This window comes from Eleutherodactylus coqui, chromosome 4 (assembly GCF_035609145.1).
Source record: "Eleutherodactylus coqui strain aEleCoq1 chromosome 4, aEleCoq1.hap1, whole genome shotgun sequence".
Classification (NCBI taxonomy): domain Eukaryota; kingdom Metazoa; phylum Chordata; class Amphibia; order Anura; family Eleutherodactylidae; genus Eleutherodactylus; species Eleutherodactylus coqui.
The window spans coordinates 39,184,115-39,200,774 of record NC_089840.1 but is presented as its reverse complement, the minus strand read 5'-3'; the positions used below and the strand labels follow the sequence as shown (position 1 = coordinate 39,200,774).

The following is a 16,660-nucleotide window of genomic DNA, read 5'->3' as shown; positions in this document are numbered from 1 at the left end:
GTGGTCATGGACCAAATACCTGCTGTTGTCTCTGATCCTGGGGTTATACTTGCTTCGCGCTACTTGGTAATGGGACCAAGGCAGACTACGGGAGACTGCCTGAGGGATGCTGTGCGGAGAGGAGAATCGTAAAGGGCACGCTGTCTCTGGGATATGGCCTGAGCTACAGAGAGCACGCACAGACGTGTGATGGTTGTGTGGTGTCCGGGCCTAGAACAGGTGCCAGGTACAGCCCCTAACGGGATTGTGCTTGGTACAACTGATAATGTCTGTGCACCTCATGACCTCCGAGGGCAACAGCGAAGGCTGTGTCCGGAGAACTAGGAACTCCTCTCCCAAAGGTTCCTCTGACGCCATCGGGGTCCCAAGGGGGGTACCGGACGAGTATAGGGCGAGAAATCAGATGGCTGCAGGGGGTTTGAGTCTCTTCTTGCATGGTGGGTAACAGTGAATACAGATGTAGACTGGATTAATTACACATACTATTACCAACAGAGATTTGTTAATTATACAAGAGATGCAATCAGGGGCCTAGAGGAACAACTAGGACATACCTTACTTATGGCATGGCAAAATAGAATGGCTCTTGTTATATGTTACTAGCAGAGTTTGTAAAATGATTGGAGGATATTGTTGTACTAGCATTCCTAATAACGCAGCACCAGATGATACCCAGCACTGGAAGGGTTAAATGCATAATAAAATGAAGTAGCTGATAACTCTGGCATAGACGATCCATTCAGGGACTGGTTGAAAGCTTGTTCGGACACTGGTCACAAGTCATATACTCCACACTAGTCTGTGTCAGTATCTGCCTCCATTCTAGTACTCTGCGGCTGCTGCTGTATTCCGTGTATCCGAGGACTGTTACAAAACCTTATTGACACTTCCATCACCAAAACGATGTTCCAAAATATACAAGATGACGAAGAACAGGATGACTTACTGGGTCAGGTGACCACCTCTGTCTGACAAGTGATGGGTAAAAGTTCTATGAAGGAAGTGCTATTTTACTTTGATGATTTTGAAGTGTGATTTTGATTCCAGTGTGTCCTGATTGTACCGGAGGATCGCTCTAAATAACTGATTGGCACTTCAATAAGTAAGATTTTATATCAGAATGGACAATGATTTATATATGAAGAAAGAAGCATCAATTGGATAATAATAAATCAAGGCCAAGCTTCTCTTGGGGGCGGGCCTAATTTTGGGTACAATTGGTGGAAGAACTTTATATATATATATGCATCAATGTAATGCTTTTATATGAAATAATTACATACTTAGTCTTGAAGTGTGAACCCAGACCTCCTGGTAATAAAGCTTCGGGCCTGAAGAAGCCAGGGGGTCTGTGGTAGTCATTTTATATGTGTATTTACTATTATAATGGGTTGATGTATTGATCTAAAGTGGGGAATGTTAAGAAAATTGTAGATCAATGTATCAGTTAATTGTTCTTTTATTGCATTGTAGACTAGAAATATATAGCATGATACTAGTATAAAGTGGTGAAGGGGTTAAACGAAACCTTCCTATAGCAGTGCATGTTTTCTGATGAGACAGACGAGATAAGACAGTCTGCTAGACCACCCATGTATGTATGTTTACAGATGAGGCCCACAGGAAATAGGATAGACTTCTAGATATCTCTTGCATTCCTTTTCCCTGAATTCATAACGGTTTTATTGTATGTTATAGTTACACCTTAAGAGGTGTAACTTATGTTAATCATTTTTTGTTTTAGCCTATCATGTATTCTTATTAATCTTGGAGGTATATACTTTTCCTGTGATGTCATTTATGGTACATAAGCTTCGAACACCTTAGAATAAATTAGAAATCATCTGATACCGCACAGGCTGGTGTAATTTGTATTTCTCCTGGGTCCAGACTTCTGCACGAGATCTGGGATCGTCTTCTCTTTGATAAACACATAAATTCTCCTTACAGGGGCTGTGTCCTCTATTTAGTGTGGGGTTGCTACAACCCCCTGTAGTGACAGGCCTAACAGGACACTGAAGTCCTATCCTGGATTTTGGGAGGGAGACCCCCCCCCCCCTTTCACTGATCAGCAAGTTATCCCCAATCCTGTGGTCCTTTTACATGGGACAAGCTGTCAGCTTGTCCTACTGCTGGTTGCTCCTGTGGCGCGTTGGTGATGCTCAGCGCTGCCAGAATGTGTCCTGCAGGGAGACATTACTGGTTTGTCTTGCAGTTTTAAGATGACCGGCTGCTAGATGTGAACCACATTAAGACATTATTCACCTGTGACCGCTGGGGGAAAAAAAAGTATGCCTGTATGAATTGGGCCCTTTGTGCACACAAAGCTCATGTAAACAGGGGGCACTGGAAATCACTGGCCATGCAGTCGTAAGTCATTATTGCTCGCTTGTCTGTTGAGCTCCTGCCAATGAGTTGTCTAAGGCTGTACCCACAGGTGGTGTATGATACAAGGATAGTGGCTGGCATGTGGTATACTCTCCCCACCAGAGGTAGGTTGGCTGCTTTGTCACTTACCTGTTATTGACTAGGAGTCACTAGGAACTTTTGTAGCAGCACTGATTACTGCAACACAATTCACAACCCAAGCTACTTCTCCAGCACAAATGTAGGCCACTTTCACACGGGTGACAAAACTGCATGATTTTCTCCCAATGCAACAGCGCTACAAATTTCGTGAAGCCTAGGCTTTCCAACTGGTTCCTTCACCTTAGTGATGTTTTGTAGTTTGCTACATTGGAGGAAAGGAGGTGGGTAAGAGCACGGCCTGCTGGATATTGCCACGATTTGCAATGTTTGTAGGCGGTTTTCCCTATAGAGCTTTCCTTTGTGCTGCAGCGCACAAAATTGCAGTTTACATGCGCTGCAACTTTAACAGCAGGAAGTCCTACAGCTTCCCCTAAAATAAGCTCTGTCTAAATTTTAAAAAAACCACACATTACCTAACAGGCGCTGTCTGCTCTGCTGCACTTGTTTGCAGTTTTCAACTGCCAGTTGCTGGTTAGGAGGTTCATACATCCTGCCTACAGGCAGTGCTGGCTTTGATTGGTTCATCGAGCGCTGCAGTGATTGGCCAAGCTGCTGCGCTCGAGAACCAATCAAAGTAAACAAGTGTACCAGAGCTTCAGTAGGAGAAGTGGACAGTGCCTGTTAGGTAATGGTTTAATTTTTTTTTAATGCAGCTGGGGCTTATTTTCAGGGTAGGGCTTATATCTAATGTTCCCTTCGAAAATCCCAGCAAAAGAGCGTGACAAAACGCGGCGATATCACACAGAAATTGCAGGAATACAGCCGAGATATCTAAAAAGGTACGTTAAGTGGACACTTGATGACTGAAACGCCTACACGACAATGTCACTCCGAGGAGAGGATTTCATGGCACGCTCCATCTGAAAATGATATTTAATGGTAATAAAACTACAGATTTCATACAAAATGGCAGGTTGTTCTCATCTCAGGTCGCCCTCATCTGCGCAATCAAGTCAAGTTCCGTTTATATTTGGCTGCGTCCAATCACAGATGAGAAAACCCTTCATCCAGTTCTCCATCTCAGACGTTCCACAGCAGAACGGTTGGCCTGTAGCGCGGCGGTTCCCGATCAGAGTCCCTGAATTACTGCTCCTTCGGGGGTTTGTAGTGCAGTCGACAGCGCTCATGAAATACCTGCAACCACAAAGACACAGTTATTAGTTACATCAGGTCTTGTACACTAGTCACATCAAGAGCTGCACAGACATCTCTTACCAGAGTTGTAAGTTATACCCCATGCACAAGATAGTGAATGTCTTTCTGACCAGTGGGGGTCTCAATAAAGAGACCCATGCTGATTTTTAAAACAGTGGTCCCATGTTCCCCATCCTCTTCACTGTGAGGTTACTGCACCCCCCACAAAAAATATCCTGCAGTGTAATACACCATAATTCTGTACAGCGCAGCTACATCTTCTACAATGCATCGCAGCAAACCCTCTAAACAGCAAGAAGATGCAAGATCAGTCCGAGCTAGCGGGAAACCAGCAGAATTAATGTTGAATGCAGCTCTGGATGTAACTAGAGTATAAAAGATAAAACTAACTGATGAGCAGTAGATGTAGACTAACATATCTGTTAGTGAGCCCAATACTCATACACCTCCCCAAAAGCAGAAACATTTACTGCACCTTCACCATGAATTACAGTCATTACTAGTGGCGAGAAGACTCCAGAAGTGAGCGGTGGCCTATTCAGTGTCACAGGTCCCTGTGGGGACGGCGCCAAGTAGAGGTACCAGACAGAGTTGGAGGAGCCGCTTCTTACCTTCCTGCTCCGATCGTTCACCACTTCCTCCACATTCAGCTCCGACTGCAGCTATTTCAACTACGAAATAAAGAAATGGAAGGTGAGGATGGGTCAAGGGTTGCCTGCTGCAGTGCATTGTGGGAGATGTAGTGCACTGCCCTCACATTTTGAGATTGTAGACCAGAGAATGAGACATAATGGACAATCCAGCACAATTACTTTGATATTTATCATGGCATGAACCTTCTGTTTTAGTTTAGCCACAGCTCTATCACTCTCTGGCAAAGCTGGGTGACCCCCTCCGAGACCAGCTATAGTGGGATCATCCAGCTTCGATAAGTCTACCTAGTATGGCAGTAATGCATTTCGGCTCTGGTATCACTAGTCCAATCTACCATTCAGGACCCTGGAAAAGAGCCAAGATGGCAGCCAGACAGTGTGGCGTACAGCGCAGCATCACTCAATTGGGAACTATATTGTCACTCAACTTTCCTGAATAGCACATCTGTATAGTCCGATAGCGATCCAGCCAAATTACTAGATAGAGGTGATTCAGGAAAGCTGGGTGACAACATCTATGGAAAGATAATGGTACTTATGTTCGCAGTAATCCAGCTTTCTCAGAACCGGATACTACTGGGGTGATATGGGGGCTATTTAACTGGAGATTTCTTGACACTACAAAATCGGGCATGTATTTGGGTCACAAAGGAATGACCCCCCAAATCACCCTGCTGCCCATAAGACATCACTACTCTATACATGCATGGGAAATATTAAGGTAGGAAGGTGAGAAAAAGTGTGTGTGTGTGTGTGTGTGTTCTGGATAAATATAGGTAGAAAAACTTTAATATGGTGGGTAGTGGAAAAGACCCTGTAGTTCAGTGCACCCAATGATAGTCGTACTGGCAGGTGAGGCTATTGTGATGGATTAGTGACTAGAAAAATGTGATGTGTGCAGGCGCAGCTGACCGAAGGATAAAGCTCAGCTTCTCTTGTTTTATTTTATGCCAGCCTCTGCCCGATCCACCATGCACATGCCAACAGCCAACACAAGGTGTATCCCCAGCCATAACCGAGGAAGGGGCGTTGCCACTAAATGAGTCTTTCTATGCTGGTATAAAATAAAACGGAGGAGCTGAACGTCTCGTACTGAACGTTATCCTTCGCTCAGCTGCGCCTGCACACATCACATCTTTTTCTTCACTAATTAATCAGAAAAAATTAATGGAAGATGTATATCACACATCGTATCAACTATCTCCAAAATTTCACATCTGCCACGTGTTCAGCGTGAACCTGCTGCAATCCATAAAAAGAATGTGGCCCCAATGGTGGACCTGGATTTGTTATATCAGTTTTTATTGAGCAACAATACCGTGCATACACAAGTAAATCTCAAGATACCAAACCACAAGCCGGAGCTGCCAATCCTGGGGTGCTTTGCCCAATGCCAGTAGAGCTGTGAGCAGAGGTCCCACTGCAGGACGTCGGACGCTCATGGAGTCTGTATGAGTTTGGTCAGCTACATGCAACCACGCTGTAGCCCTCTAGGAGGCACTGTGTACGGCTCCAGTCGCGTTCCTCGCACAACTGATCAGATATTAATGCTAATGCACAACGCTTTCCAGCAAAATGCAGGTGCCACTACGCCGATTGTACCCGACACCGGGACTCATCCGTTCAGTCACAAGGACAAGCCCGTTGCTCAGTTTGTGTTCAGCAGTGTAACACCCTAGAAGTAGGTTCATGCAGCAGAAGTCATTGGAGAAATTCCACATCTTTATGACGCAGATCTGCATGTGGAATTTCTAAGCCAAAACAAGCACCATGTCAGTCCTTGAGGTGGGAATGCACAGAATCTAGATTTTCCACATGGATTTTGCCCACTGAAAGGGCAAATTCCACATGCAGATCAGCATCAAAGACACGGATTTTAGAGGCACATGGAACTTCTCCACTCTGAATTCCACTCTGTAAACATGCACTAAGGCCTCATGTCCACGGACGGGCCGGATTCTGCATGCGGGAGTCGGCCCTGCCCGCGGCCCTTCGTACCCGTGTATGCAGGCAGCCATACATGCAGGAACTGCAGTGAAATAGAGCATGATTTAATTCAGGTGCAAACACCAATGCTTCTCTATGGGCGGCTTGAATTGCGGATTTCACAAATCAAATCTATCCGTGGACATTGGGCCCAAGTGACTCGGGGTTGTACTGTGATGCTCAAGTGTCCCCTTAATTCTTTCCGAGCTGCACAGAACTGATCCTGCATCATCTAATCAAATGCGGCTCCCGTCAGTATACGGCAGCATGGAGCGCCGCTGCCCTTCCTCCTCACCTTCGTCTGTTCTTTCCTGTTGCTGCTTTTTTTTTCTCCTCTTGAAATTTATTCACATTAGTGTATGTCTGGGATAGACAACTAGCAGGCAGTGACAGCAATCTGATGAATCCTTCAGATGCCCATTTCTACTGATCCTGGGCGTCTCAGCAGTCAAAACCTTTGACATGTCAAAAGATATTGGAAAGCACTGTTACACTTGAACCCAAACTAGAGATCAGCTGCAAGGAAATGGCAGAAACTCACTATACTGTAGATCAGTGCTCACTAATGAGAAGAATAGTATTCTTATTAATCTTGGAGGTATGTACTTTTCCTGTGATGTCATTTATGGTATAAAAACGACATGCACCTTTGAATACATTAGAAATCATTTCATACTGCAACAAGGCTGGTGTGATTTGTATTTCTCCTGGGCCCAGACGTCTACAAGAGATCTGGGATCGTCTTCTCCTTGGTAAACACATAAATTCTCCTTACACTTACCAGAACGCCTACCCCGCTTTTAGGCAGGGGTTCCCCTTTACTCTAAGTTGTAAGGGACAGGTTTCTCCATCATATCATTGCCTGGAGTGGTCTGTTCCAGCATAGTGTTGTGTGTGCTTTTTGCGTTTCAGTGTGAACGCCATCCTGCGTCCATGCTGGGAGTGGTGCTCTTGTGCCACGTGGACGTGGCAGCTACCTGCTGCTTAAAAGAATAATAGAAGCCTAAAAGATAACTGAAAAATAAGTTGGTCATTAAGGTGTAAACAGGCTTTGCCAGTAAGGCGTTGGACAATCTCTGTGGTGGTTTCACATGGGCGAGAAAAATCGCATGATTTTTGCCTGATACATTACTCAGTAAAAAGGTAATTTATGAAACCAATGATTTACTACAGTTTCCTTCCCATCAGCGATGTTTTCACTAATGCAATGTTGAGATAAAAAAAAAATCGTGGCATGCTCTATCTTTCTGCATTTTGCGTTGTTTTTTTTTTTTAATCTCCCATGTTTCCCGTGTCGTACAATGCAGCAGTTTTCGTGCGGTGCAATGCAACTTTTACAGAAGGAAATCCTACTGTTAAAGTCCTAAACTAGGCCCTAGCTGAATAAAAAAAAAAAAAAAGAATACATCACCTCTCCGGCGTGTCTCAGCCAATCAGAGAAAGCACTCGAAGAACCAATCACAGCCATTGCATATTGCACTAAATGGCTGTGAAGATTGGTTCATCGAGCGCTGGCTCTGATCGGTTCTCAAAAACCAATCAGGCGGAAAATTTGAACATCCAATCGAGGAAGCGCTGGCAGAAGACTTCAGACAAGTCCGCTGGAGAGCTTCAGGGAAGTGACAGCGCCGGAGAATTTTTGTAACCTTTTTTTTAAATTTAGTTAGAGCTTATATTTCAAGCCTCCCCAACCCTGAAAATTCTTGCACGGGGTGCTACAAAGTTGCACGACTTTGTAGCAGCAGAAAATTGCTATATCGCTGCGAGAAAACACAGATGCAATATCCCTGTGACTTTCTTGCGGCAATTTCGCAACCGCCCGTGTGGAATTAGCCTAAGGCTGGCTTCACACAGCCAAGAAAATTGTGTGAGATTTGCATGTTATGAGAAGCCCAAATCTGGCAAAAAACGAGCATTTTTTTTCTTTTTTTAAAAATTCCCGCATAGCACAGCAATGCAAGACTATGCGAGAAACAAATCACGGCATGTTCTATCTGGTTACGTGATCTCACATCATAGCGGCAGCAATGAGTGAACTCCAAGATCCCTTGCTGTGGCTGTGATAAAACCGACCCAATACCGCCGTCGCCCATGTGAAGTTACCCTAGAGCTCACTCACAAGATCGTACTTTATATGTGCATGGTGAGCATATTTTGTACATGCGTAATACGTGGTGCTAACAGTCTATTGATTTACATTGGGCCATTCAGACCTGCGTTTTTAATGCATGTTTTACACGCGTGAAACAAATGTGTGTCCTATTTTGGTGCGTATTAAACATAATACACCAATTTATATGCTTGGGGTGCTTACATTACGCAGTAACTACACATGCGACATGCGTATTTGCAGCGTACTGCATTTTATGTGTGTAATATACGGGTGTATGCTGTTTGTGTAAGTGAGCTCTAAACCCTGCTATAATATGCTGCAATACAGAAGTATTGTATAAACGATTAACCCTTTCCAATCCACTGTCTGACGCCTAAAGACATTATGTTTTATGGCTGTACAGCTCCGATGTTGGAAGACGTCTGTTGGGGTTCTCTTATTGTATATTGCCAGCCTCTCTGCTGTCGGAGCCTATTCAACGTGTCACCTCATGCAGTACCGGCTTTAGACAGCATATAGCGCTGCTGTATAACAGCAGAAAAAGAGTAAGCCCCCTAGGAAAACCAGGATACAAGTTGGATTGGAAAGGGTTAATCAATTACATGACTAGTCCACTAGGGGGACTAAAAAATAATCAGAAGTTTAATTAACCCATTCCTGCTGCAGGGCATAAGTTTACGTCCTGGAAGCGGGGTACTTCCTGCAGCAGGGCGCAAACTTGCGTCCTGGGGATAGCCCGAGATCACATATGATCCCGCGCTATCCCGCAGCGGGAGCCAGCTGTCAGTCACAGCCGGCGTCCCGCTGCAACAGCGGGGGGGTATCGGAGATGCGCCCCCCGCTGTTAACCCCTTCCGTGCCGCAATCTAAATAGAGCGCGGCAGGGAAAGTTCACAGAGGGAGCGCGCTCCCTCTGTGTCTTCGGCCGGCTCTCGCAATGTTATCGCGAGAGCCCGGCCTGTCGCCATGGTAACAGGATGCCAGACACTGGCGTCCTGTGTTACCAGTGCCTGAGATCGCTGTATAAGCGATAAGGCATGGCAGAGCAGTAGCTCTGCCATGCCTTATGACAGCGATCATCAGGGCTGTGGCCAAAGTCCCTCAGAGGGACACAAATGCTGTAAAAAAAACAAAAAACAAAGATTAAAAAAAAGGAATAAAAAAGTTAAAAAAAGGAAAAAAAAATTATGCTTTTCCCCAGATTAGCATAAAAAAAAAAAAAGGTAAAAAATAAACCCCCACATATTTGGTATTGTCGCGTCCGTAACGACACATACAATAAGTTGCACATGCTTTTGACTGTGCACGGAAAAAAGTTTTAAAAAACGCTAAGAAACTGAGGCAAAATGCTAATCTTTAGCATTTTGCCTCACTAAAAACGCAATAAAAGTGATCAAAAAAGCTGTATGTACCCCAAAATGGTACCAATAAAAACTACAGCTCGTCTTGCAAAAAATAAGCCCTCAGAGCTCCGTACATCAAAAAATAAAGAAGTTACAGGACTTTGAATGCAGCGATTTAGAAAAAAAAAGATTTCCAAAAAAGGGTTTTTATTGCAGAAAAAAAAAAAAAAAATGTAAAAATCTATGGCAGAATTGATGCGTTTTCTCTCCCTCAAAAAAAAAAAAAAAATGTAAAAATCTATGGCAGAATTGAAGAATTGATGCGTTTTCTCTCCCTCAAAAAAAAAAAAAAAATGTAAAAAAAGTTTTACAATATAGTCAAATGTACCCAAAAATGACGCCGAAAAAAACAAGCCCTTACACGGCCGTGTTAACGGAAAAATAAAAAAGTTATGGCTTTTGATAAATGGAGAAGAAAATCCGCCAAAAATTGTTGTGTCCTTAAGCCCAAAATAGGCCATGTCATGAAGGGGTTAAAAATAAAAAATTTTCAACCCCTTACTAACCACCCCATAGTGTTTTTATGTCTTGCCTGTTTTTAACTTTGTATTGGATCAATGGGGGCAGCTGAGCGTACTCACCCCCGTCCTCCATGATGTCCCGCGGTGATCTGGTCCTCCAAGACCTGACGCCAGTATTCTGCGCATGCGTGCCAGAAGTCATTGAATCACGCACTTGCGCAGAAGCCGGGAGACCTGTGAAATTTGAAATCTCCTGGCTCCTGCAGGTAGATACTGGCAATCACGAAGGAGTATAAAAGAAGTTAAAAAAAAGTTAGTTTCAGCTGCCCTCATGGATTGGATCCATGGGGGCAACTGGAAATACTCACCCGTCCTCTGTGATTTCCCTCGGCGATCTGCACCGGACAGCCTGGCAAATTCAAAATCTCTCCGCACCTGGCTGTCAAAGATAGCCAAGGGCAGGGAGATGTGACTGGTGGCTGCTGTATGCGGTTCCGATGGATAACGGTGATCATGTAAAGTTAAACAAAAGTTAAAAGAAAAAGTTTAAAAGTTAAAGTTTCATCTTCCCTTAATGATCATATCTGTGAGGGGAGATGAAATGCTATACCCAAGGTCCCTGGTTTTGTCCCTCAATTGGATCTTTATCCGAGGACCTCTCTCAGCTTTGGCGCATGCACCCGTCAGCAAACTGATGTACGTATGCGCAAAAGTCAAGAATTGTCCAGTAAATTTAAAATCTCCCTGCTCCTGGCTGCCAAAGGTAGCCGAGAGCCTGGAGATGTCATGGGGATGGGTGTGTGTGTGCGTGGGGAGGAGGGGGTATGCGGTTACTGGTCATGTGATTGCAGTTATCCAATTAATAATGAAGATCATGTAAAAGTTAAAAAAAAGAGTTAAAGTTTCATCTCCCCTTCCCGATGCGATCGTAATCATACTAAGGGCTTATTCTCATAGTTAAGAATCCCACACTAGGTGTGTGCGATATGAGATGCACAAAACTCGCATGAATATCTAATCCATTTTTTTTTGCATGCTTTCCCCCCACCGCCCCCACCCCTCACATCAATATTGCGAGGAAACAAACAAAAAACAGCGCATTCTATTTTTGACCTTTAGGCCTGCTGCCCACAAACGGAGTGGAATACGCCCGCGGAGATAAACAAGAAAAGTCCCCGCTGGCGATTGCGGAAAAACGCACTTTTTACCACATTTTCCCGCGGTCTCCATTAATACTATATTAATAGAGACCTCCCGCTACCGAAAAACGTGGTAAAATAGAACATGAGGAGGACTGAGCTACGAGGGTCTGCTGATAAGTCTTTGGCTTTGTGTTCTTTTTTTGTTTCTATGGTAACGGATGTTACATCACATGAAAGCCTTATGTGTCTTATATATGTTTTCAAAATGTTGTGTTTGTGGCTTATGGCAACAGTGATCTAGGCACGCAGGAAAACAAAATGGCGGAGTCTAAGGCGATATTCACAGCAAATGAGAGCAGAGGAGTGATAAAATTCTTGTTTCTACAAGGAATGTCCGCGAAGGATATTCATGGCGATATGTCGCAGACATTGGGGGATCAATGCCCTTCATATTCTACAGCTAAGAACTGGGTTGCCAAATTTAAAGCAGGCCACTTCAGCACCAATGATGAGGAACGTCCTGGACGACCGAGAGAGGCTGTTCCGGAGATCGTCGATGCTGTACACAACCTCATACTGGAGAATCAGCGTATTTCAGCTGCAGGACTAGCAGACATCATGGGGATTTCTGGTGAACGTGTTTGTGTCATTATCCATGAACATTTGAACATGAAGAAGCTATCTGCAAAGTGGGTCCCCAAATGTTTGATAACAGATCAGAAAAGCATCGAGTGAAACTTTCCGGTCCATTTGTCAGCGTTTCCAGACTGATAAGAACTTCCTGGATCGACTGGTCACTATGGATGAGACCTGGATTTATGTGTATGACCCTGAAACCAAGGAGTAGTCAAAAGAGTGGAGGCCCAGTGGTTCTCCTTGTCCAAAGAAGTTCAGCCACTAAGGTGATGGCGTCTGTGTTCTGGGATAAGGAGGGCGTGCTGCTAGTGGACTACCTTCAAAATGGTTCCACCATCAATGCAAGGTATTACATTGAACTTTTGGACCAATTGAAGGCAGCTCTGAAGGCCAAAAGGTGCGGTAAGCTGTCCAAAAGGAATCTTGTTCTTGCAAGACAACGCCTTTGCTCACACTGCACAAGCGACCATGGCGAAACTGGTGGAGCTATCATCTGTTTCCAAACCTGAAGAAATGCCCCAAGGGGACCAAATTTCACACCATTTCTGATGCCATGGCCGCTACAGATGACTGGTTTGAGGCACAACGGAAATCCTTCTTCTTGCAAGGCTTACAGAACTTGGAATACTGATGTAAGAAGTGTGTTGTCATCAGTGGAGAGGATGTGGAATAAATGTAAAGTTTCATCTTCCGATCGCGATTCTTTCTGGGTAAAGCCAAAGACTTATCAGCAGCCCCTCGTATTAGGTCCAATAGAACCTAACAGCTGTGTTATTCCACCACGGATTTACGCCGCAGGGAATGCGGCACAAATCTGTCCATGGGCATTAGCCCTAAATGTTGTGTGGTGGGATTTTTTTTTTTTCCAATTGAAATCAATGGGAAATACTTGTGATCCTTTGACGCGCATTTTTAAATAAAAACACCTTGCAAAACGCACGTTGGCAAGTACGATATCGCGCTCGCCCGTGAGAATATAGTCAAACCTGCAGGAAACCGGCACTCTTACCGCACTGTGAACACCGTAAAAACCAAATACAATGCCTCAAATGCATTTTTCTGTTTTACCCAAGTTTTTCAATACATTAAAAAATTCATACTATTAAAATAAAATGCTAATTGTCAGGCCGAACACAATCCGTGGTCCAGCTGTGGGGGCGGGGAAATAGTAGTCCCAGCTCTGGGAAGGGGAGGAAAATATAGCAGGAACTCAGCATTGAGAGGGTTAATATTCATCTTCTAATGGGCAGTAAAGGATTATATACATCCCCATTATATATTCACTGAGGGAGACATGCGAACAGAAGACACAGCGAGAGATAAATACGGACGGCGATGTTTATGATAAAATAAAACTCTTTTCTCCAAAAGACAATAATCATAAAGCGCCGTCCGCCATGACAGGCAGGAAATCACCTCATCGCCGCCTCCCACAGGACAGAGGTGAGGAGCGCAGCAGAGAGGGTGCTGAGCACGCCTTTACATCACATGACCCAGCGGACCGCAGCACTCAGTGCGCGGGGGGACGGCAGGGATCGCCCCTACTAGGAACCGTCTCTTCTAGGGGCATTAAAGGGGTTTTCTGTACAGCCCCCTCATGCAGTAAAGTAACCAATAACCACGTACTCCCCTCTGCCCGCCCCCGCTGTGTCACACCACTCAGAAAACCCCTGATAGTCGCATTAATCTTTTTGTGCTTGTCATGGCGGATTCAGGCGGCCACCCTGAGGTGCTGGGAGCCGCGAGGGGCCATTATAGGGTGATAATATTACTTCAGCTATAAATAGTTAAAATCGCAACGCACAAAAACCGCAACAGCACAAACTTGCAATTATTGTGCAATTACAATTTTAACATTAGAAAGTCCCATTGAAAAAAAACGCAGCGATATCTCAGCGAGAGAAAAAACGCTAGTGGGTAAAAGCCCTTAAGCTGTGTTTTTAACTGGAAATTCCACCTGCAACCTTCTGCAAAGCTTCTTTTACACGAGTGCATAAACGGCAAGTTTTTACGCCCGGGCGTATATACGCGCCCATGAGAGGCATTGATCTTCAATGTACTCATTCACACGGGCGAGTATACGACACGTAAATACGACGGCAGCAAGAAAAATAGAACTTATATGTGGCCGGCGCATATACACTCAGCCAAAAGATAGTTCTGGAACTATCTTTTTGGCCAATATACACTAGCGGGTCCCATAGTCTCCTATGGGAGCAGGGAAAGAGAAGGGAGAGGGAGGCATTTTTGCAGCGTCCAACACTGCGAAAAGCTTACAGGTGCCTCTATATAGGCATTGGAAGGCATCCCGAGGATTTGGGCAGAACTAGGGATTTCCGGGGTGCGACGTATTTTTCGCTAAGAACGATGCTCACGGTTGTGTGAATAGACGAGAAAACGCTGGCTCTGATCGCGAACAAACGCCCTTTAAGTTGCTTATACGAAGCGGGCATTAAAACGTAAAAGTGCCATCTCGGTTTATGCGCTCGTGTGGAAGAGGCCTTAGCCTGAGACTAAGCAGCAAATCTTGTCAACATGCTGCGAACAAACTGCGCTGAAACTGACTTACCATGCCAAATTTAAATCCGCAACATCTCAATTGTATCGCCGTTTCCGCTCCTGGCTCTCATCTCTCCACAGCGGGATACAGGCAGACAAGGTGCTTCAAACCAGCGCTGAGCGGCGCAGATTTTGAAGCTGTCTTTCCGCTGTGGAAATCTTACAGAATTTCTGTGTGGGGCCAGTGTGGACATTCCGTGGGATTTCCAGCTTTAGGCTTTTATTCCGTATATATGTGGGGGTGTGTGTGTATATATTATATATATATATATATATATATATATATATATATATATATATGCGCAATTTAATCAGGTGTCTGATTAACATGAGGCGCTTTAAAATTGAACTATTATCAATAAAAAGAAAAATGGTTCAAATGAGCGAAATGCGGTCCAACGGCCTCATTCACACGAGCGTGTAAAAGGCGGGAAAGTTACCTGCGCAAAAAACATGCGGCTAACTGCACAAAGAGAGCGTGAACTGGCAATTTCCCAGAATCAAGCCACAAACTTCCCCGTTCACACAATCAGCAGCTGTGCGATGCGTGTTATCCGGCCCCTATAGGAGAATCCTGCGCAGCTCGCACCACAGATAGGTCAGGACTTATCTTGTAACGCAGCAGAGAACTTCAGGCGCTGATTTCCAGTCTCGCAGGTCCTATTATCGCAGGTGCGCTTTTTTTTGTACGTGCTTAAATTTATTTTGTTTGAACGTTTCCATGGGAAACCATTGGTTCTAATAGCTGCACTTTTTGTGCACAGCTAACTTCGGCATGTGTTGTGCGCTCATGCGAATGAGGCCATAAAATCATCGTTGGCTCGTTCACTTAACGTTCGCTTTAAACCGCTCGTCTTGCGATGCACAAATCTCATGCGATTTTCTGTGAAAACTTCTTGATGCTGTGGGAATAAAACCGCAGCATGTTTCCAATGAGACCTTAAGACATCGCAGGGCACTCGCATGTTCGTGAGTTCGATGTCATGTGTCCCATTGGAATCAATGGGAAACCCTTGCGCTCCTTTAACGCGTCTGTAACGCACAACGGAGGATCGCTATTTCACAGAAGTGTTGTGAGGAAAAAACGCAGCAGCGTAGAAAACACGTCAGGAAGTGCGATATCGGGCCTCGTTCTTCAGCCCCGTGTCTCGCTCGCCCGTGTGAATGTAGCCTAACACTTTGCATTTTTTTCTTTTCTTGAGCATTTGTCAAAAAAAGTTGCAGCCAAATATTAGTTGTCGGTCAAAGGAGTTATAAAATAGACTTCAAGCAGTCCGGCTTCTGTGGCATTTTTTTTTATTAAGGTAACAAGCTCTACATGGTATTTTATCTAGATGGTAGCCGAGAGCCTGGAGCAGTGACCAAAGGCCCCGATGAGTGGTTCCTGGTGACATGAGCGTCGTTATCCCATTGAATGGCTGTGATTGGTTAACCCAGTGCCGGCTTTCATTGGCTGACGCTGCGCTCTTTAGCCAATCAGAGCAATAGCTTTCTGGAGGCGGGGCATTCAAGCCCCACATCCAGAAAGCAATGCTCTGTTGGTGTGGAGGAGGGAGAGAGCCTGCAGCAGCGCCCCATATCATCACAGAATGCCGCCGGGAAGAGTATTGATTTTTTTTTCTGCAGGTAGTAGTCCGGCGTAAAAGACAACAGGTATAAGACGACTGAAAAAGCTGGGGAGGGCTTATATGCCCATTCATCTTATACATCGGAAAATATGGTATATATAACTGTGAGGACCGGCGGCTGTGGGGCCGCCGTGCGCATACCACCGGCTCTATTACCAGGACTGCAGCGGTGCGGCGCAGGGGAGCCCCGGCTCTGGTGACCTCCCCTAGCCGCCGGAATCCTACTCGCCCATGAGTTACTGAGAACGTGACGGGTGCAGCCCTGCCTCGCATCTCCGTCACCATGACGACCAGGCGCGCGTCCTTGGTCTCAGTCTCTCCAGCTAAGCTAGGGGCGGGTTCCCTGCGCCTTGGTGATTGACTTGCTGCTGTCTGGCTGCCCGCCCCAATCAGCT

The 16,660-nt window shown here is 45.1% G+C and overlaps 1 long non-coding RNA gene across 2 annotated transcripts in view; it reads right to left on the bottom strand.

The window, feature by feature from the left end:
• Window positions 1-3,388: 3,388 nt before the first annotated feature.
• The window catches only part of LOC136625256 (uncharacterized), a 40,306-nt gene continuing 27,034 nt past the window's right edge, over window positions 3,389-16,660 (bottom strand). The window contains exons 1-3 of one of the 2 annotated variants that reach the window (XR_010792528.1): window positions 6,619-6,887; window positions 4,296-4,355; window positions 3,389-3,663 (exon numbers count right to left, since the gene is read on the bottom strand). This is a non-coding gene — a long non-coding RNA (uncharacterized lncRNA). Of the gene's footprint in view, window positions 3,664-4,295; window positions 4,356-6,618; window positions 6,888-16,660 lie in introns of those variants that run through there. The other variant, XR_010792527.1, reaches the window with a different exon arrangement.